Source organism: Pan paniscus, chromosome 9 (genome assembly GCF_029289425.2).
Source record: "Pan paniscus chromosome 9, NHGRI_mPanPan1-v2.0_pri, whole genome shotgun sequence".
Lineage (NCBI taxonomy): Eukaryota > Metazoa > Chordata > Mammalia > Primates > Hominidae > Pan > Pan paniscus.
Window position 1 is genome coordinate 32,934,332 of NC_073258.2, and position 23,503 is coordinate 32,957,834.

Consider the following 23,503-nt stretch of genomic DNA (forward strand, 5'->3'; position numbering starts at 1 on the left):
ATGCCCTAATTAAGCCTCTCTATCCAGAGTTTTAGAAGAGCTAACAGACTATTCTTTCATGTTTTATTCTAGCTATTCTAGATCAATTAACAGTTGTCCATGGGCAGAGGCACAGCCCCCATCACAGCTCCCTCTTAACTTAGCAGAAGTGATAGAGGGAGTAGCTTGTCTTTATAACTTTTATGATTTAGGGGCATAATTTAGGATGAGTTCCAAGGGGCAGTATTATGAAAGTCTACTGGAATACTTTGCCAGGGAACCTAACACAAGCTGAGATGTTGCCCAACAGAATCAAAGCAGGGTTTAAAGTCAGCTGCTGCCTTTATTACACATTTAAAACTTGGCAAAGGAAGTTCTTTGGGTTGAGACCACATGAAAGAAATCAAGGCAGGTGAAGGGTGGTTCAAGAGAACAGATGGACTTGGACATCTTAAACCATTGGAGTGATGCTACAACTTCCAAAGATACCTGCTTGGATGCTGTGAAAGTTATCACAATCTTTGTATTTTTTTTCTCTAGCTACGGGTGTCACACATGAAAAAAAATATGAGGCAAGAAAGGACTTTATACAAAGGTATTGAGGCCACATTTGTCAAACCCAGAATCCCACGCAGATTTGGGAACTATGTTTCAAGCTGAGTTTAAAACTTTCAACTCTCAAAAGTGCTACTTACCCCAAGTAAAAGGCAATTTTCCAGCTCAAAGAATGGCAGTTCTGCAAGGTTCAGGAAAAAAGGTCAGAAGACTCCTTGTACATCAATCAGCTCTTGGAAAACAACATGTCAATGAGTTAAGTGAACACGAATCAGGCACATATGGATTGAATTTCCCTTGAAATACTCCTGGGGTCCAAGTTTAAGGGGTGGAGTGGAGGAGGGGTGAAAATTCTTAGGAAAATCTGCAGACCCCAAATGCTTGAAAATACTTCCAAGATGTCGACTGGCTATGCTGCAAGTCCTGCTGGCCTGAATCAATTCTGAGCCCAGCTGACCTTTGCTTTCTGGAGATGAGAATGGATCTAAGGCCCATATAACAGTCAAGGACTTCCCTACCCTTGATCTAAACTTCATTCCATGGCATGAAAATAGGGAGATCTGGTAGAGAATGGCTTTGAAAACACAAACCGTAAGAAATGTTCAAGATTACCAGTTATTATTGCTAGTAGACTATGTTTTTAAGCAAGCAAATCAGTCTTTCTATGTTTTCTTCCTTCCTGGAATTATAAGAAAAGCAACTTGGAAATTATATAGATGTGGGGAAAAAAAGCAAATACAAGAATATTTCCCTAACACCATTCTGCATGGAAATGTGTGGCATAGTGAAAATATTCTTTGTAAACAGAGGTTCTTATAAAATCTTAAGAAAGAGATCAGTGCAACATTGTGGTCTATTCTAACCCAAAACACAAAACAATAAATGTAGTAAGAAAAAAACATTTAGATTTTGCATTCAGCATAGGATTCATAGATGTTGGGACTACTTAAATTTGATTTTAGGGTGAAATTGAAAGAATTCAGTATCAAGGACAACCTAGTTCAGTATATCCATATATGATCTAAAATTAGTTAGTACTGAATCCTTTCCCAAGAAAGCAACAGAGGATACTTAGAGTAGAATGGGATACATACGTTTTAAGCTCTGTAAAAGGAAACCTGTTAAGAAACAATAAGATATATTTCATTTTTTGTTTTATAGGGTATTTTGTAGTTGAACTATAATTTAAGTGCAAGAAAAGTACAAAACTTCTTGGTGGCAGAGGAATTGTTATGACATTTTTTCCCCTGTTCTTTTTCTTTCCTTTTTTGTATTTTTTTTAAGGCAGGAGGTAATCAGGGATAAATGTTAATGGGATTTTTTTTTTAAACAAATGATGCACTGTCAAGAGAAAATTTTTTCACAATTGTCAAATTGTGTAGACAGTGTTCAAATGGATCATTCATTATTAGCAGCACCACCAAGTTGAAAACCTACTTTTTCTGGTCTGCAGCTGATTGATGTACATTACTCATATCAGGCTAATGGCACTTTATTTTCCAACAGTAGCAAGTAATGAGTGACCTTGAGTGCATATTGTTTCCCTGAAAGGGTTTGTTGCTCTGCTTCCTTCATAAGCACCCCAAGGAAACAAGGCCTCTGTATTGGTGTTTTGCAGCAAACCTCATTTCTTTCATGGCTTTCTGTAAAAGAATTTGATACAGGGATAGAAGCTAACCTCAGTGAGTAAATGAAATATTGATCCATGCTACTCTGGCCTTGCCTTCACCTTGTCCCAGGGCGGTGAGTTACTGACTTTTCCGTTTTGGCTGTAATAGGAATTATTACAACAGGCCTGTGCGAGTAATTACTTGGCATGGTAAAAAAGGAGGGTCCATCATATATTTCTGTAGAGACGTTAGTTTCCATCAGCCCAGCAGTCTGCTTTTTTGGCTCTGTCTTTTCTACTCTTGATTCAATTCTTTTAACCATCATTAATCACACTCCTTGTCAGCAGAAGTTTATCAAAAGTATTAAGTGAGCAAGGTTGCCTGGCCTCCTTAAAAAAAATCAGCCAACATGGGGCAGTAAATTTCAAAATATGGAAGGTTGGTTCCGTGATATATATGAGTGTCTCTTCAGCTAGAATGAGCCGTTTGTTTTAGTGATAGATATTGTAGTTTGAGCTGTGATAGAATCCTTCTCAAGTTTATATGTCGTGGGCTATCGTTTATGAGAGACCATGTGTTTCTAAATGGTGAAGGTCATGGCTGATGGCAAAAGTAAAAGCAGTGGTGATTCATTAAAAATAGTTAATAGGGCCTGCAGCTGACAGGGATAAATCGGAACATGTGGCTTGCCAACCCACCAGCACCTAAGATGACATTGTGTTTCTTCAGTCCCAACCTGCCACTTGCAATTGCCAGACAGCTGTGAGCCGAAAGACAGGCGGAAATAAGATCACTTACTTCTTGTTAACAGATTTGGAAAAAGTTTTTGGAAAGAGAGAGAACCCTCTTCTCTTCAGTTTGACCTGGCTGACATGTATTTTAAAGTTGTTACTGCTTTTTTGCTGATCATAAATATGTTTATTACTTAAAATTCAAATATTATAGAAACACACGATGTGAAAAAATGAAGAGTCTTTATTATGTCTGAAATGTTAATTTCCTTTTAAAAAATGACATGACACAAAATATGACATAATGTTAAGATTTGATAAAGCTGAGAGGTGGTCTGTGAGTGTTTCTTATGGTGGTCTGTATTCTATTCCTGGCGATCTGAAATAGTTCACAACTAAATTTTTTTTCCATTTTCACATCTAAAAGGAAGCCCACCACTGAATCCCATCTCCCAGAAAGAATCACTTTTATCATGTTGTATATTTCTGTATACCCCTCTAGACTTTTTTTTCACTATATATAGATACACACACACACACACACACACACACACACACACACACACATAGACATAAATAAACATTTGTGGCGTATATAGTAAAGAAAAATATGTTCAATATAATAATAATTAAATACACAAAATATATATTAAATATTAGATTATGCTATAATACCAGTTTGCAACATGCTTTAAAAAATTCCAAGATTTAAATATGAATATTTGATTAAATTCATGGACTCATTCATTCATTCAGAACATATAGCAACTGTCAACCAACCTATAGCAAAATATTCACATCCCTGGAGGGGAACATAGGGCCAGAGTTCTACTTCCAGCTTTCATTCAGAATTTATCTAATAAATGTTTCTGTTCCTGGGTCTTACTATAACAAATATCCTCTTTGAAAACTTTCTGGCTAAATTTCAAGACTCCTAAGAATGAGAAAACTAAAAGGATTTTGCTGACTACAATTAATAGAGTTTGATGATCCATTTAAGACTTGTAGATCAACAAAGGAATGTATGGAAATTGATGCAGCCCTTAGGCAATTTCCAAATAAGCAAATATGGATTTTCTATATGTTATGTCTAATGAAGATGGTTTTAAAAACAATAGTGTTTGGGGATTTGATTTTTGTTTTGTTTTGTTTTGTTTTGTTTTGTTTTTGGTGTGTTTTTTCTCTCTCCAATTTGAGAAGTCAGTGAAGAATAACACAGTGGCTTGAAATAATACTGGGAGACAAACTTCTTCACTTTTCACTTTGGATTGCCTCTTTTCCCTAGAAAACAAATTGGCTAATAGTTACAGAGGGTTTGCTACCTCCGGATGGAAAAGGATAATAACCAAGCTGCATAGGAAAAACAGTTCCTGAATATAAGGAAATATGTAAGTAGAAAAGAAAATTTTAAAAAGTTGTTTTTGTTTGTTTGTTTGTTTGTCTCCTTGCAACCAGAGCCTTTGCCTTTGCCTGCAAAATCTGAGTTGGTAACTCCAGGCATCTCTGCCTGCATTTGCAGTCTGGACAACAACCCTGCCTGGAGAACATCAATCTCACAAGAAGAACTATCTCTTTCCATGATTTCAAAAGACACAAGTAATTCAACAGTACAAAGGGGTTTGAGTTTTGCAAACTGTGTCTTCAACTTAGCTTTGAGTTTTTTCATTTGTTGACAGTTTAGACTTTGGGGCCACCATTATCACAACAAAACTGCCTGGGCAACAGCAGTGCATTCCGTTGAGAAGTACTCGGCGAGAAGACAGAACAGCATTGCAAATTAACATGTTTACAGGGAAAAGCACTTAGCCTCAAATTAGCGAGGGAGGACAGGAGAAATGTGTTGTGCTTAATTCAAGGCCAAGTGACAATGGGCACAGAGGATGTTTCTGGTTACCATCATCTTGAAGAAGACATTCACAGTGGTTACAAATTGACTTTTTATGGAGAAACTAAGACTGTTTCTAACCTATTGCACCGATATTATATTTAGTTAATATTTTATGAAAGAAAGTCCTCCCATTAGAGGTGGCAAATTGCTTTATAATTATAGTACTTTACAGAACAGACTGTCTGCTCCATTTCATGGCAAAAGCACAAAAATACAGCTGCCTTTTCCATGTAACTTCTTTGCAGAGTCCTTGTGGTAAGTGACTACCCCTCCCATGATTGTTTTTCTTCATTTCAAATATTAGTTTAATTTACACAGAAAGTCATGTTGCATGCTTGGTATGAGTTAATGAAATATTGATGCAGAAATTTCAATGAAGCAGGCCTGGAACACACTAGGGACCAGAGGTGAACAAAGATACCTCCTCGCTCTTCTAAACTCTTGTCTGACTCCATGCCACTCTCGTAGTGACTACCAGCCATTAAACATGATGGCTATTTAGTAATGATGACTATAATGAATTGGTAGGCAGAGCAGCATCAAATTTTCATCAGAGAGTATAGATTGAATGGGAACGGAGGCTGGGCTATTTTCCCTTCCTTCTTCCTTCTTCTTTCTCTTCTTTTGTCCTTGTTCTTCAATGAGAAGTAACAGATCTAAGTTCCTAGCAGACAAGGAACATGTTTTATTTATTTTGTATTCCAGAGTATATCACAATGTTGGCACTAAATAAATGTTTCCATGAAAAAAGTTTCCTTTGATTGAAATGTGCTATGTAGCAGAAGCTGTTAGTGCCCTGACATGCCGTGTTAGAACTCCTCACTCCCGTGCACACCAGTGAAGTCTTACTGAGGCACCTGGTACTTACTGAAGGTGCTTTCCCTGACCACTACAGCAGGCTCCACTTGCACAGGAGGCCCTGGGAAATTAATGCCCAAAGAACAGCTCTCAACCAGTGATGAATGGAAATTGGTAGATAAATATCCCTCAGGCCAGACAACTCAAAGGTGTATTCAACAGACTTTTTCCAGAAGTCCCCAGTGGAACTGAACTCCAATTACCCACACAGGAATGAACAGTCCTGGTCTTCACTTTCTTTCCTTCCTTGTTTCACTTCCTCATGTCCGCATCAGCACTTCCAGGAATCACATCCCAAATTAACTACTTGCCCTCAAATCCTTATCTCAGGTTGGGCTTCTGGGGAATACAACCTAAGACATCTTCTGACACCAGGATAATCAATTGATAAGAATTGATGGAGAGTTTTCCATGTGCCTAACCTTGTGCTATGCGCTATGGGACTATTAAGGCATTTAAAATATTTACATTTACACTGCTCAGAAATTTCTCATTTTGTTAATTTCTATTTCAATGGTTTTTGGGGTCCAGGTGGTATTTGGTTACATGGATAAGTTCTTTATAAATTACGTTGGAAGTTAAGACATACACATTTAAAACAATTATTGGACCAGACAGCATTATACAGGGATATAATAAAGTCTAAAGTGTGTATTATAGATAATTGGGGACAAGGAAAGTGGACATGTACATGTACAGTCGGGACAAAAGTCATAAAAACAGTTGCTTGACTTGCTGATGCTCATGGGAGCTGAGGTGGATAACTCAAGGAGGATGGTACACTTAGCACACTGGATGGTAGGTCTCCAAGCCTACTACTCTGCATGCAATGATGGCTCAATAAATACTTTGAGAAATGAAAAATGAACAGGAAAATGAGTCAGTCATGAAAACTCAGATGAGCTACACTATGTATTCTACCAAATTTTTGAATTAAATAAATACATAAGTGTAATCATCTCTTATGTAGTGGGGTTTTAAGTATTTGACTTTCTACTTTTCATCTTTTTTCCTATTTCACCTACATCAACTTGGTTCTCTCCCCAAGAGATCTGCTATTTGGTAGCTGGGTGACCACAGGCAAGTTAATTAATCTCTTTAGTTTCAGGTTCCATACCTGTAGAATATTCAAAGGTTGACTGTGACTCTGGGACATGATTTATTTGGCTAGTCCCTCAACTTCCAAGGAAAAAAAAGTCCCAACTTTCCACTATTGCTTTATCTCTGGCCCCCTCCTATATACTTTTAATACTAAGCTCCTGAAAATATTAGATGTTTGCCGTTCCTGAATTAGATAACATATAATTTTTTTAACTTTAATAAAGCATTTTTAAACAAGCAAAATGTTTGGACCTAAGACTGTGTGGCTTTGAAGAAGTCATTTAATCTGAGGTTCAATTTCCATTTTCCAAAAATGAGGCTATTGCTCTTTTACTGTAGATAATTATGTAAAGCACTTGGTTCAATGAACGATCAAAAAAATTGTACTTTTTTATCAACTGAATTGAGATATAATTTACATATTATAAATGCATGCATTTTAAGGACACAGTTTGATGAGTTTGGGAAAATGTGTACACTCATATGACCACACCAATCAATGTATGGAACATCTCTGTCACCTTGAAAGGTTCTCTTGTACCTCCTTGCAGCCAATCTACCCCTTCACCCACGGCTCCAAGTAAGCACTGATCTGCTTTCTGTCCCTCTACATTAGACGTGTCTCTTTCTAGAGTTTTATATAAATAGACTCATGTAGCATGTGCTCTTTTGTGTCTGGCTTGTGTTGCTGAGCGTTTTTGAGATTCATTCAATTTTGTGTGTGTGTCTGTGGTTTGTTTCTTTGTAATGAGTGGTAGGTCTTCTTTTACTAATCTAGCAAGAAAGTTATTTCTTTCTAGGGGCCTTTAGACATTATCGTATTTTGCAGTTATAACTGAGGAAGGATGAATCATAAATAGATTTAAATGATATGATACCTAAGATATTTTTTTCTAAATAATTTAACAATAATAATAGCCAATATTTATTAAATACATGTTTTATAATGAGCATAAAACAGAAAATAAGAGGTGTATTAATTTTCCACTGCTGTGGCTTAAAAGAATAAGCATTTATTATATCAAAGTTTCTATGGGCCAGGAATTCAGAACTTGCTTTGGTTGATGATTCTGGCTCAAGATCTATTAGGAAGTTGCAGTGAAGATGATGGTTTGAGCCACCATCAACTGAAGGCTTACTAAAAGTTGGAGGATCAACTTGGATGGCTCACTTATGTGACTAGCAAGTTGGTGCCAGTTGTTGACAGGAGGTTTCTCCCCAGCACCTGTGAATGTGATCTTATTTGGAAACAAAGTGTTTGCAGACATAATCAAGTTAAGATGAGGTCATACTGGATATGGTGAGCCTGAAGTCCAGTGGTTGGTGTTCTTATAAGAAGAGAGAGACTTGGAGACAGACACACAGGGAAGAGAGCCATGTGAACATAGAGGCAGAGACTACAGTCATGCATCTACCAACCAAAGAGTGTCAAGGATTGTAGGCGGCCATCGGCTACAAGCGGCAAGGAAGAACTCTTCCCTAGAGCCATTGGAGGAAGTATGGTCTTGCCAACACTTTTATTTTGCGCTTCTAGCTTCCAGAACTGTGATAAAATAAATTTCTGTTGTTTTGAGCCATTTGGTTTGTGGTAACTTGTTATGACAGCCCTTGGACACTGATACGGGGACTAAATAACGGCATGAATACCAGGAGGTGGGGATCACTGAGGACCACCTTGGAGGCTGGCTACCACAGGAGCGGGGAACCTACTTTGATGGAGTAATTCGGGAATGTGATAAAGTTTAAGCTGTTAGCTGAAAATGACGAAGAGCCAACTAGGTGAAGTAGGTGAAAAAGCATTTCAGGCAGATGAAACACCTTGTAAAGACTTTATGGCCAGGAAAAGTTTGGTGTATTTGAGGCATGGAAAGGAGGCCAAACTTGGCTATTCTCTATTGGGTAATGGAGAGATTCAAAATAGACTGGAATAATCAGCAGAGGCTGGATCCCTCCCCATTTGAGGGAGTTTGAATTTTATACAAAGGGCAGTGGGTGGTGTTTTAAGCAGGGGAGTGGCATGCTTTTGTTCGTGATTTTAGAAGATGACCCTGGCTGCCATGTGGACAATAGATTGAAGAGAAACAAGATTTAAATGAGAAGACCAACTAGGACACTACTGCAATAGTCCAGGCAAGAGGTATTATTGCCTTAACAGAGGGAATTAAGATGAAAGGAAATAGATAAGACTATTAGAGATATATGTTGGAGCTCAAGTTATAGGGCTTAGTCATTATATGTGGCATATAGGTGTAAGAAAAGAGAAAGAATCAAGGATAATGCCCACTAAATGCAGAATATTCTTTCCCAAGTAATTGAAACTCCTACTAATTTTAAATGAGCTTTACCTGTTGTGAAATCTTCATGCTTAGAACTCTTTGTCATTCCCTATTATAAAGGCTACGCTACTTAGCTTGGCACAGGGATGGCCTCAATAAGTCTTTTGCCTGAACAGCCAGCCTCATCTCTTCACCTACGTCTATCACACTGAGCTGCTCATTCTTCTGGGAACATGGCATGATGACAAAACACATCCCCTTCCCTCTGCCTGGAATATCTTTCCAGCTCACCTCCATGAAGTCTTCCACATTGGCAAGGTGTTTCATCACTTCTCCTACTTTGTTCTCATAGCATCCTGCTGACCCCTTTCTTTCTTCTTATCTCACCATATGTTAGTGATCCATCCCACCATATGTTGTATATCTGTATGTCCCATTAACCATGGGCCTCCTGAGAGCCAAAAACTCATCTAATTCTTATTTCATATCTCTGTCTGCTCCTAGCATAATCATAAGCACATGGTAGAGACTCAATTAATGATTGTCAAGTGAATAACAGAGATAACAGAGGTGACTGGAAGTGTTTGACAGTTATTGGTAGATACACTTATTTCTGATGAATATCAAGATATCATGATTTCTCCCTAAGTGAGAATCAAAGAATCCCAAAGGCCCACCAGAAAAGACAGAAATGTGATTCATACACTTATGAAATCATTCATTTGACAAATACTGAGCACCTATTATGTGTCATGGTTCCAAGTGTCAGGGACATAGCAGGAAATAGGGTGGACAGGCCTCAATTCTCATGGATATTACATTCTTTTGAGAGAAACAAATGATAATTAAATGTACAAAAAAGTGAATAAGGTAACTTCACATGGCTGTGACCACAATAAAACAGAATAACCTGATTGAGTCCGAGTGGGGGTCTCTGAAAGGTGCTTAGAGAAGAGATCTGTTAACCAGTAACATAACAACAGGAGAGAAAAGTTTCCAGGCAGACACTCTAACTACAAGTCCCAGAGTAAGAAAGAAAGAAAGAAAGAAAGAAAGAAAGAAAGAAAGAAAGAAAGAAAGAAAGAAAGAAAGAAAGAAAGAAAGAAAGAGGGAGGGAGGGAGGGAGGGAGGGAAGGAAGGAAGGAAGGAAGGAAGGAAGGAAGGAAGGAAGGAAGGAAGGAAGGAAGGAAGGAAGGAAGGAAGGAAGGAAAAAAGAAGCCTAGGCCGGGTGTGGTGACTCATGCCTGTGATCCCAGCACTTTGGGAGGCCAAGGCAGGTGGATCACCTGAAGTCAGGATTTTGAGACCAGCCTGGCCAACATGGTGAAAACCTGTCCCTACTAAAAATACAAAAAAATTAACCAAACATAGTGGCAGGCGCCTATAATCCCAGTTACTTGGGAGGCTGAGACAAGAGAATCGCTTGAACCCAGGACGCGGAGGTTGCAGTGAGCTGAGATGGCACCATTGCACTCCAGCCTGGGCAACAGAGCGAGACTTCATCTCAAAAAAAAAAAAAAAAGAAGAAGCAGCAGCCTATGATATACCCTAAGCTCTACTTTCAAATGCCATGTCAGGTTTTATATTGTAAAAAAATCAAAGCAAACAAAATCATCAATACGTTTTTAAACAAGTTTAAAATTTCAGGGAAATCATACTTTACATACATATCTGTAACCTACTTGCCTTTATTAACTTCGTATCTTTTATTGTCATTACATTTGTTCTACAAAAATTTGTAATAGCTATACAGTATTTCTACACAGATGTAACATAGTTTAGGTAATCAAACCTCTATTTTTGTCCATTTATATCATTTTCAATTTCTCATAAGTAACAGGAAGGTAAACATCTTTAACTGTAAATACTTTGTAAATACATGATTTTTTGGCATGTGTGACAAATTCTTAGGAGAAAAACTGCTGAGTCAAATATTTTCATCCACATGTCCAATTTGTCCTGAGAAGTTTTGTAACCATTTGCTATCCCACCATGAGCAAGCGGAGGTTAGATGCCTGATTAGAATTAGCTTGTTTTGTATCATATGAACAAAAGGAGAATTGTGCAACTTATTCCCAAGAAAGGCCACCAACGTGGTTGGAACAGCCATCTGAAACCTTCAAGGACAACATTCCAGTAGCAGTTGTTTCTACAATCATCAGGACTGTAGGTGCCGCCCTTACCCATTTGAAGTAGTTAAAAATCATCCACACTATTCTCAGTGGGCAGAATGAGAGGATTTCCATCTACTGAAACACAACATGGCTGATTTCTGATTTAACTATCAATGGTCTTCAAGCATCTAACCTAGAAAAAATCTAAGAGTTCCTAAGGTTTACCAAACTGATCACCAATTTCAATAGGAAATTGACAATTTATGAGAAGAATCACTGAGACTTCAGACTTCAAAGGAACAGCCATTGCTAAATCTACCAGCTTCTGCTTTTCAATGACTATCTCAACAAAACATTCAGGGCAGTCACTATTTCTGCCAGGAAAAAAAAAAAGCAACACATAAATACATTGTATGACTGGGGAAAAGGTAATCTAAATGCATTGCTCCTGCAACTTTTAAAAATTAATAAGTCATTTAAATTGTCTCTTGTAATCATTGAAATTTACAACTGGAAGGGTTTTGAGATATGACCTTGACTTATGATTTCTTACCTTTGAAGAAACAGAGGCCCAATTTTGATGTAAAAATATTTTTGAGAGTCCCAACTTAATAATAAGCTTTTTTAGTTTATTGTTTGAGAACATAATCATGACAATGAATCTATGAATCCAGAAATAATTTTTAAGTTTATTTTGATATCCCCAAAACAAACCTACACACCTGTAAAATAGGAACACATATATAAGCAAAACACATGATTTATTTAGTCAGTGGATCACTTGCAATGAACTCCAAGCACATTGCTTGCTCCTTCCCCACCTCAGGAGTTTGTCTACTACAGATTAGGAATTACTGAGCTTATAATATTAGCAGTGAGGCAACTAAAGTGCATGAAAGTCATGTGAATTATCCAAACCATAGAATTAGCAAAGGAGCTAAAACTGGAGCCAGAGCACCTGATTTTTCCTCTAAAGCTCTTCCCTGAGCTGGGTTGGGACTACAGCTAAACTAAGGGTGTCCAGTCTTTTGGTTCCCTGGGCTACATTAGGAGAAGATTTGCCTTGTGCCACATATAAAATACACTAACACTAACAATAGCTGATAAGCTTAAAAAATTGCAAAAAAAAAAAAATCTCATAATGTTTCAAGAAAGTTTACAAATTTCTGTTGGGCCACATTCAAAGCTGTCCTGGGCTGCATGTGGCCTGCTGGCTATGGGTTGGACAAGCTTGAGCTAAATCATTTACCACTGTGATCTTGAAAGTCACCTCACCTTGCTAAGCCTCAATACCCTAATCCATGCAGTGAATAATTATATAATTCATGTAGGTGCTTCCTCTGAAAGCCCAGTTTCTGACCCAGAGCAGGTGCTCTGTACACATTAGCTATTTTCATTATTGTTATCTTGATTATTTCCATTTCCACAACATCTTTGCTTTAGACTTTATCACAAACAAATGAAAGTGCACCAAACCTTTACAATTTATCTGCCAGGGCTCTCTGCTTATCAATTCTTCAATTACCTAATGCAACCCCATGTCATTCAGGGCTTCAGAAATGCCTTCCCATTTTGATTGGAGGAGAAGTGGTTCCCGCTCTGTAACTTATCAACTAACCTTGCCTCTTGGGTATTTACATAAATAATGGGAATTTATTTGAAAAGAAACTGTGGGAATAAATTGCCCTTAACTATTCTCCCACAACTATGTGCTATGAATTTGCATCATTCATTTCTATCTCTCTGCAGGCTGATACAGTTTGTTTATAAAAAGTGAGATCTTGTGTGTCTTGACTAATAAGATCATGAACTCTGCTGAAGAAATGCTGTTATTTCTGCTATAAAATTGGTTTATTTAATGGATTTTCATTTAAATGCATTGTTAAGCTAAAACAAACAAAGAAAACAAGAAAGCGACATCCTGATTTCCCAACATGATAATTAGAGCATAGAGAAATTCAAAGATCCTCCTTTCCTCTCTCTTGTCTTTTTTGCTGTGTGGTTATTAGGCCTATAGCATAGTCAAGATGTTACTCTAAAGCAGACTTCATCAGGAAATAAGGAATTTGCTATATTTTGCAAAGGACTATCATAAGTATTTCCAATTGTTTTTCTATAGTGCACAAATGACAGCACATTTGATGCTTTTCTTGCCAGACCATACGTACATATCACAAATTATCACATACATCGGATATATGCTTGTCCGAGACAAAAATAGGAATGGGAAAGAGAAGTTTTTACTATTCCTTTGATGTAAATCTTAAACCAGACTGACATTAGTTATATTGGCTAAAAGCTTCCTGAATCTGCTGCAATAAAAAAATTTGTTTGCTAACATAGGACTTGATGATCACCACAGTGATTGAGTCAAAAACTGAGTCAAGGCTGGGCATAGTGGCTCAGGCCTGTAATCCCAGCACTTTGGGAGGCTGAGGCAGGTGGATCACGAGGTCAGGAGTTCGAGACCAGCCTGGCCAAGATGGTGAAACCCCATTTCTACTAAAAATACAAAACAAAACAAAACAAAACAAAACAAAACAAATCAGCCTGACACAGTGGCGGGCACCTGTAATCCCAGCTACTCGAGAGGCTGAGGCAGGAGAATCGCTTGAACCTAGGAGGTGAAGGTTGCTGTAAGCCGAGATCATGCCACTGCATTTTAGCCTTATCCTGGGCAACAGAGCAAGACTCCATCTCAAAAAAGAAAAAAACAAAAACAAGCAAAAAAGAAAAAAAAAAAACTGAGTCAAGTGAGGAAGAAAAAGAAAAGAGAATGTGAGTTGGTGGAGAAAAGGTCCTTGCTGCACATTTACAAGACAAAGTCAGAGTCTTGGCTCAAACACTGATAACTTGATTTTGGACAAATCACCTAACCTCTTTAAGCAGTTTTCCTCATTTTATAAAGTGGAAATAATAATAATCTTAGCCATTTTATCTATCAGCGTTGTGATGAGAATCAAACCAGTTGATGATTATAAAAAGATTTTGTAAATTGTTAAATGTTTACAAAATACATGAGTAAAGTTATAGCTTTTTCAGTCTCTCTTGATTTGTTTTCACATACCATGGAAGAAATTAGGTAAGACATAAAAGTAGACTCAGCTTTAGTTCTTTATTTTCACACTTAGTGAAGTGCCTATCATCTGAGAGAGCAAACAATGCTTTTATTCTTGCATCATAAAAAAAACAAAAGTGAGATCTCTCCTTGAACATTGTGATCTAATCATGCTTTGTTGTATTTCACTTCCTGTAGAGTGGACAGTCTTATCTGACTATCAAACGTTATGGTCACAATGTTGAAACTCCATATTCACTTTTATCTCCCACCTCTTTAACAATCTGCTTGATGCAATCAGTATCAAGACTGCCTTATCTGCCCTCTAAAATATTTTTCTGTTAATCACCAGGTAATTCAATTGAGACAGTGATTGTGTCTTAAAAATAACTGAATGTATACAGTTTCCTTTTTGATGTACTAATTCCCTAGTGGCAAATTTTATCTTTTTGTATATATCTCTCTGTGACCTTTTAGAAATTACCAGCAGCTTTAAAAACATCATTTTAACATATTTTGAACATAAATCATCTAAACCAACACAATAATAAAATATGTATTATTCCCTTATTTTAAACTTAAAAAAAGTTTTCCACGCATATGAATAAGATATAGTAAGGAATGGTTCTTTTTAAAAAGTTGGGGTGTTTGAAAACAGGAATATTATTTGTTCTTTATAGGCAAATCTGTATTTTTTCCTATTCACTACCATCATCAATTACGTTTAATTTAAAGCTCTGGTTAATATCCAGGGCCACTTGTCCCTGGGGGAAAGTTATATTCTGAAGATTGTTTTAGAAAGATTCTAGTGCCTATGTTCTCACCGCTGAGCAAAAAGGAAGATTGAAGAGTGAAGTTTTGCAGATGGGTTCCCTAAGAAAGCAAAGACACATGTGTGTTTTCTTAGTGACGCTCATATGCTTTTAGTTCACCTTGTGACACCTGTGGCTGCTCTATATCAGACAGCATGTGTCTGGTGGCAGCACCCAAATGTTAAAATCCAACATGCAAAGCCAAAATCATCAACATGTGATTTACCAGTGAATCAGCCTGAATTTGCTCCCTTAAAGAAGAATGGTGCCTGTATGTAAAAATCACGAAGCATGCACCGTTGGTGGCACTTGGTGGCTTATTCATTATTCTGTTTGGTAGATTGGAGAGGCAGAAGAATAAAAAGAGTTATTGTTCTCATTTCCATGTGATTTGACTCAGGCATGTTTAAAGAGTAGCTCTTGTACCAGGGAAATGAAGATTTGATCCTGCACTGCTCTTAAGGTAAATATTTTTACTTAATTTGATCTAAATGAACATTGGACTCTACCCTTATTTTTTTCTCCTGGTATTTTCTCTTCTCATTAAAATCTCTGACGCTGCTTTGTCACAGTTTCCACTGACAACAGGGTCTCATGCTCATTATATGCTGGCTCTGAGTTTTGGGACAAAGGTCACTTAAAGAAGAGAAAATCATGTTAAAGAAACCTTGGAGAGAAAATTTGAATATGGCAACAACTATAAATCTGTTGTAAATATAATGAGTTTTGACTACTTTTTCTCTAGAGAAAAACTCAAGCCATCAAAGAAAATTTCTTAAGCAGTAAACTTTCATTCTACAAAATATTGTCTTTTAACTTCTTACTGATGTATCTTCTTTTGGAAATGTAAGCACTTAATGACATATTGACTCTTGCTGAAGCCACAAGCCAATTACTCATCCTTCCAGATAGATTTTTTTTCATGGAGTGATGGAGATGGGAACATGTAGAAGAAGATAGAAATAAAATTAAAAATTCATTAGGAAAACAGAATAAGAACCATTTAAACATGAACTCAATTGTAAGCGACAAGGTATAAAAAACGAGGTGTTTTATAGAATCAAATATAAAAACTTGACTAGAATAATAGGAAAGATGTGTTAGTAAAACCATGGCAATATGATAACACCATTGTTATTTATTGAACACTTTCTATGTGTTAGGCATGTGCTAAATATAGTAGCTAAATATAGTATTTATCTCATTATGGGTGTACCCAGAGATAAGCCCATTTGGGATGTATAATATCTCAACTTCTGGGTCCATTTCATTTAATATCCTTGCTCTAGTATGTGAAGTATGTATGTTATTTGCATTGACAAAGACTGACCTGAATGCTGCATAGCTCACAAAGTGCTGAGGGATGGAAGGGGAGCTGCCATCACATCTGTACTCTTCTAAAGTTGGATCACATGAAGTTCTCCTTCCAGAAAGCTCTGGTTTAGTATCCCAGGCAATTCCATAAATCCATAACATAATTTGGTTCATAATTTCTTTTTGTACAGCTATGCCTTTGTTTATTTTTTATGCATTAAATGTGAATTACTTAAACATTACTATGTGTGTTTTGTATGAGTGCAATCTTATGAATATAGTGTACAACGGCTATGAAAGAATTTAACTAGAAAAAATGGCAAAATTTTAAACAATTGATGAAAGTAATAACTTGTTAGTTGTATAATGCTAATCAATATTAACTATCAAAGAAATTATGTCCATTGTTATGGGTTTTGGTGTTCTTTTGGGATAAGTCAATGTTAGCATTCAGAATACATAAAATTTAATTTTTTGAAATTTTTAGGGATTCCACTTATTTCTCATAATGAATTCCTTAAGGTATTTTCAGGCACAAACTCTAAGTATAATTATTCTCATTTTACTATATAAGAAACTAATATCAACAAGTTTAATGATCTGCCCAAGGACATACATATGATGAAGTTGGAGTATAAACTGTCTGACTGTTACAGCTTGTTATCAATGTTGAAACTAATGTTATCAAATCCTGTTACTATAGGACAATGCTTGCCTAACAAAGAACTAGCTCACCAAATGAGAATTTATATGCTTCTTCTAATAGTTATGCCATTGTTTAGAATATTTTTTGAAGTTATCTTTAAGTCATGTCCTTGGAGACTATTTATGGAGCTCACAAAATAATGTTTCAGTACTTTGCAGTCATCTTTGAACACAACTTGACCATCTATCTTATTGATAAGAGCTTTTCCTGACTGCAACTTGAAAAACTTCTAAAAAGACCAAGATGTTGGCACCATTGCTACTTTTTTAAAAAAGTGAGATACAGTCCCTAGGTGCTGAAAGTGGAGTCTCTAAACTGGCTTGGAAAATGATAATATTATTGCTTCCCAACTAATTTTGTACATCTGTTAAAAATATAGTTTTGTCAATCATAGACTCAAAGATCTTAGCATTTAGAGGATTTTGAGAGACTCTGAGATTCAGAAAAGATAACATAGGCTCCTGTAATCTCAGCACTTTGGGAGGCTAAGGAGGGTGGATCGCCTGAGCTCAGGAGTTCAAGACCAGCCTGGCCAACATGGCTAAACCCCAACTCTACCAAAAATACAAAAAATTAGCCAGGCGTGGTTGTGTGCACCTGTAGTCCCAGCTACTTGGAAGGCTGAGGTGGGAGGATTGCTTGAGCCCAGGAGGTCGAGACTGCTGTGAGCCAAGATTGTGCCACTGCACTGCAGCCTGGGTGACAGAGGAAGACCCTGTCAAAAAAAAAAAAAAAAAAAAAAAAAAAAAAAAAATAGGGAAATTAGGAGATTTTTGTTTTGCCAAAAAAAAAAAAAAGTTTCTGAAGGGTAAATTCAATAGGGGACAGTGGAATAATATATTCAAAGTACTAAAGGAAAATAGCTATGAACCTAGAACTCTATGCCCAGTTTAATTATCATTTAAGTAGAATTTAAGACCCTTCTTTTTGGCAAGATCAAAGTGACAGGTAGAGGGTCAGAAGTTGAGGACAGCAACATTCTAGTAGAAAATGCTTGTTGAAGGAAAAGATTTCTAAGAGAGCTTTCCTGAGACCATGGCAGTCACAAATACCTTGTCATTTGTGATTAGTTCTTTAGAAACACTTTTACAACACAGTACTCACAGATTTCTACTTACAAAATCAAGCAACAAGAATCCCGTAAAAAGATGAGCTCACAATAAAATTTTTTTAATGAAATGAAAGTATCATAGAGCCAGTAAATGCAGCAAACAAAAGAATTAGCACTTCTGAAAAATGAACAGATAAATTCACAAAAACTCCAATATAATTACATTTTCATTGAAATTAAAAACTCTTAGAATATTTGCAAAAGGGTACATACAAACACAACAGTTTACTTCTGAGAAGGGAAACCAAGGGAAAGGGGACACGAGTAGGGCGGAAACTTACATTATGCACACACTGTCTTTTAATAAAATGTTCGGATTTTTACAGCTTACACTTTTAAAAATACACTTAAAAAAGCAGTCTGGTACTATTATATTATCATTGGATAAAATAGACTTTCAGGAAGAAAATGAAGATGATCTTTTTTGATCATTAAATTCTTTTTAACAATAGAGATAGAACCATCTTGTTTCTGAGTGCTCTAAAAATACAGTTTCAAAATACATAAAGAAAGAACTAGACAAATACAGTATCATAATAAAGATGTTTGAATTATACCCTCTAGAAATTGGTAAGCGGAGTGAACAAAAATCAATTAGGCATATAGAAAATGCAAACAACACAACCAACAACTTTGATCTGATTGACATATGTAATCCTGTACTCAACGGAGAATATGTTTTCTTCTTGAGACCACTCGTACATACAAAAATTGAGTAGTATCCTTGGCAAAGGAATCTCAACAGATACTGAAGAATCATTATCCTGTAGTCCACACTGTATGATGCAAAAACATCAACAATCAACTATAAAAAGAAGGAAGAATCCCAAATAGTTGGAAACACAAAGTCCTTCTTGTAAATAATTCATGGGTTAATATAGACATCTTAAGGGAATTTGTGACATGCTTGGAACTGAATGACAGTGAAATCACTACATATCTAAACTGTCAGAATGCAACTAGAAAAGGACTTAAAGGGAATATTGTAGTCTTAAATGCACACATTTTAAAACAGGAAATATTGAAAATGAGTAAAGCAATCAGCTCAAGGAGGTAGATGAAAACAATATTGCACACTTGAAGTAAATGGAAAGAAACAGTAAGTGCAGAAAATAATAACATAGAAAACAAAAAAGAAGAGAAGAAATGAAAGTTAAAAGCTGAGTCTTTGTAAAGACTAATGCAATATATAAACTGACAAGATTGATCATGGGGAAAAGAAACAGTACATAGACAAACAATATTAGGAATGAAAAAAGAGGATAACTTTAGATGCATTGAAGATGGTAAGACCATAAGAAAATATGAGCAACTCTATTCCAGTACTATTGCAATCTTACATAAAGCAGATAATTTACTTAAAAAAAAACATGAGTTATTACCAAAGTTAAATCAAGAAGAAACAGATTATTGTAATGTACATCTAATAAGTGAAGAACCTAAATTAACAATGAGAACTTTATTCACCAAAAGAAAGTATCAGACCCAGACAGGTGTCTTTAATATTGACACATAAGCTTTATACGAATTATTCCAGAAATTAGACTGAGAAGAAAAGCTGCCCATCCACTGTTATGAGTCTATCAAAACTAGACAAAAAAGCATTTAATGGGAAGATTATGGACCTCGCTCACCAATGAATACAGGTGCAAAAAACTTAAATAATATATTAGCAGAATAAATACAATATTGTATTTAAAATACGTGGTGACCAAGTAGTATCTATTTCAACAATATAAAAACATGGTTATCATGGAAATGTTGTCAGAAAGATGTCCAAGTTCAAGCAACAGGAAACTTGTTTAAAATGGCTTGCACAAGTAGGCATTTATTTTACTCACATAAAAAGAAATCTGGAGGTAGTCAGTGGCCGGTGTTGGTTCAGTGGCTCACCAGTATCAGGAGTGATGATTCTTTACTCTTTTACCCATGCTTATACAGGGACTGCTGGCAGCTCTGACGTTAGACAAAGGTTAGAAAAAGGAAAAAGGAGGATGGGTGAAGGGTTCCATCTGCCATGTTTTTCTCTTTTATTTTTCCTGGAGTCTTCCTGGCAGAATTCCACTTAACAGATCATCGGCCAGACTGGCCAGAATGCCACCTGTAGCTGAAAGGGAGGTTGTAAAAGCAGTGAAAATATAATTATAATTAGCTTCCACCACTGATGCCCTGAACAAAATCAACATTCTGTTAGCAAGAGCAATGGGGAAGAATAACTATTTTATAGTCAACAAGTAGTGTCTGCCTTAAAAACCTAGCAGAGAAATTCACTATGTTAACAGATTAAAAGAGAAAATTGATATGATCATCTCATTAGATGCAAAAAAAAGCATTTAGTAAAACAATAACTACTAACAAACTAGAAATTTCAGGAAATTTTGTCAACACAATAGAGAGTATATGTGAAAAACTTCTGGCAAACAATACTTAGTGCTGAAACTTTAGAAATATTATCTTTAAAGTGAGAAACAAAAGGAGGATACCATTATATCTGATAAACACACTAAAATATAATTACATATTATATATATGTACTTGTATACATATATGATATACAAATATAGACAAATAAATTATAGCATATTCATTCATTTAGTGATATGCTATCGATCAATTAAAACGTTCAATGAATGCACTAGATCTTTACCTATCAACACTGATATATGTCAAACATATATCAAAATACTGAGTAGCCAAAGGATATATACCATATATTGCCACTGAGGTAAATTTGAAAACCTTGAAACTACTACTATATATTATTTATTAACACCTGAATTTGTAATAAACATAGAAGTCATACCTCCACTTCATCTAGAAAAAGAAGGAAGGAAAAGAGATAGATGAGGGATACAAGAAGGCTTCTACTGTCTAGAAATTCTTATCTTAAAAAAAAGAGACTAAAGCAAATATGTCAAAATGTCAGAATGTGTCCAATCTGATTATGGGTACATGATTCTGCTTTGTGTTCTTTTTTGCACACTCTAAAATGTTTCACCTATTTCATAAGGGTAAAAACCTCAAGAATATATTTTGTCTCTGATGTCCCCAGTCTGTGACAAGTTCTAGAACCCCAAGAATTTTCCAGTGGTTTGTCTAATGTCCCACATGAGGGAGCCAGACCCTAAAGCTGCAAGTGTGCTGACCTCAATCATTCTGTAGGTTTCCTGGGCTCTTTGGTTCTCACCTCCCACCCTGGACTAGCACCTGCTGAGGTCTCTAAACCAAAAGCCTGTTGGTCCTGATCCTTGCTGCTTTTATGGAGCCCTGCAATAGTTTTCCTAGGTGGGAGGAAACAGGCATCCCTCAGTTTCACTCCTAGATGAGCAACTTTTAGCCAAAACTCATTGTTTCAGGCCCCAAGTATGATGGCCCTGTTCTATGTAACATATAGATCTACCCTTCTCCTTTCCTGCCATGCTGGAACAGCTTCAATAGCAATGCAATGTGCCTGAAATCAGCCATACCCTTTCATCTGCCATGACCCCAAGATCCCCGAAATGACCCTGTTCTCACTGTGGGCAAGTGAGTACTGGTTCTTCTCTACTTTTAGGTGTTCCTTGAGGCTGTGGCTTCCCACCTCTGTTATTATCACTGCTAGTTCTCATCAGGGAAGTGAGGGGTGGGTCAGGGGAAGGGTAGGAGAAACTAGAGATTCTGTGGAATTATTTGCACCTGACAGGCCTGGTTACATAATTTGTGGGGCCCCATGCAAAATTAAAATGTGGGTTTTTTTGTTTACGAACCAATTGTGGAGCCCTGTGTGACTGCATGGGTCACACATCTATGAAGCTGGCTCTGGCACCTAGCCTACTTCCTCAGCTGTGGTAAGTTCTCTTGCCTCCTCAAAAATAGTCCCTCTAACCTACCTTTGCCTACCAACCAGATACCTCAAAGGATAAAATCTCTCCATCCTCATTCACAAGGACCACTTCATGAGCAGTGAATGATTGGCTGTACAAATACCCATGATCTTTGTTTCCATGGTTAATAATAGGAAACGAAGAAGGAAAATAGTCTAAAGCTGATGTATTTCCCAAGGTCTAGGCTAGCTATCATCCGTTGAGCATTTACTATGCACCAGAAACTGAACTAAGAACTTCATAAACATTATCTCATTTAATTCTTACAGAACCTTTGTATATAGATATTATTATATTCTAATTTTAAAGATAAAGAAACAAAGATTACAGAACTGTATGTTTTTTTTAGCACAGTTTTGTTTTACCTGAATTCCTATCTCTCATTCCCTTTTCTAGACAAGAAAAGAATCTGAGTGGTCCATTGACTCAGGATATGATTGGTTAACATTGAACAATATTGATTAAAGACCCACTGTCCAGAGGACTAGATACTATGAGAAGAGCCACAAAACTTAAATTTCTCATGAAGTTTGTACATGCCCTGAGGACATGGCACTTGTAAGTATACATGTCAATACATTGTGTGGTGGGCATTAGGACTGTTCACAGATATTCTCTTTTTTTTCTGGCACATGATAGGACTGTACTGTACCGCCTACTTATGACCACGTGACTTGCTTTTTTCAATAGAATGTGAATCAGAAGTGATGTGTGTTATTTAATAGAAGAAGCATTAAGACTCTATTTCTCTGCTATATATCTTTCCCTCTCCCATGGAGATCAATAGCACTACGGATTGTGACTGCTCTGTCATCTGGGTCTCCAAAGTGAGAATAACAACAATGTAGAGCAGAGCTCCTAGATGACCTGCGGCAGACATCTAGTATTGTGAAATAATCCTTTGTTGTTTGAAGACTTTGAGGATTTGGGTATTGCTTGTTATTACAGCATAACCTAATCTATCCTGATTCATATGAAAGGAAGCAGTGCTAAGGGGAAGCAGTCCTATCATATCATTTATTGCATTAGAAAATGAAATAGTTGCAGATAGCCTGACCAGAAACACAAAATCAACTGTCCATAATTGACTTATCTTTCAACTTCCAACCAAAATATGATAACAATAGGAAAACACATATCCAGTGTTTACTATAGGCCCCTGTTCAAAATGTTTCATGAATATTTACTCATTTAGTCCTCATGACAACCCTGTAAATAAGGTATTTTTATCTTCCTTTTATAGAGAAGGAAACTAAGCACAGAGAGATTAAATTGCCCAAGATCATACAGCTAATAAGCAAGGGGAGCTGGAATTTGAACTTCAGGAGTCTGATTCCCAAATGCATACCTTTGACTACAAAGTTCTACTTCCTCTGTGTAACTCAAAACTTAAACAAATTCCGGGAGCACAAAAGCTGCTTCAGAGTTGTAGAGAATATAGATTGCTCACCTCCTCCTCATAAAAGTCATCCCTCTCCTCCCTGTCCCTTTGCATCCAGAAATAGTACTCTGATTCCTTTGAGTAAT

The 23,503-nt window shown here is 36.6% G+C and overlaps 1 long non-coding RNA gene across 1 annotated transcript in view; it reads right to left on the reverse strand.

Annotated features, from left to right (window-relative positions):
• Nucleotides 1-20,022, reverse strand: part of LOC134731194 (uncharacterized) — a 48,463-nt gene extending 28,441 nt beyond the window's left edge. The window contains exon 1 of the long non-coding RNA XR_010113347.1: nt 19,955-20,022. This is a non-coding gene — a long non-coding RNA (uncharacterized LOC134731194). The remainder of the gene's footprint in view (nt 1-19,954) is intronic.
• Nucleotides 20,023-23,503: the final 3,481 nt, after the last annotated feature.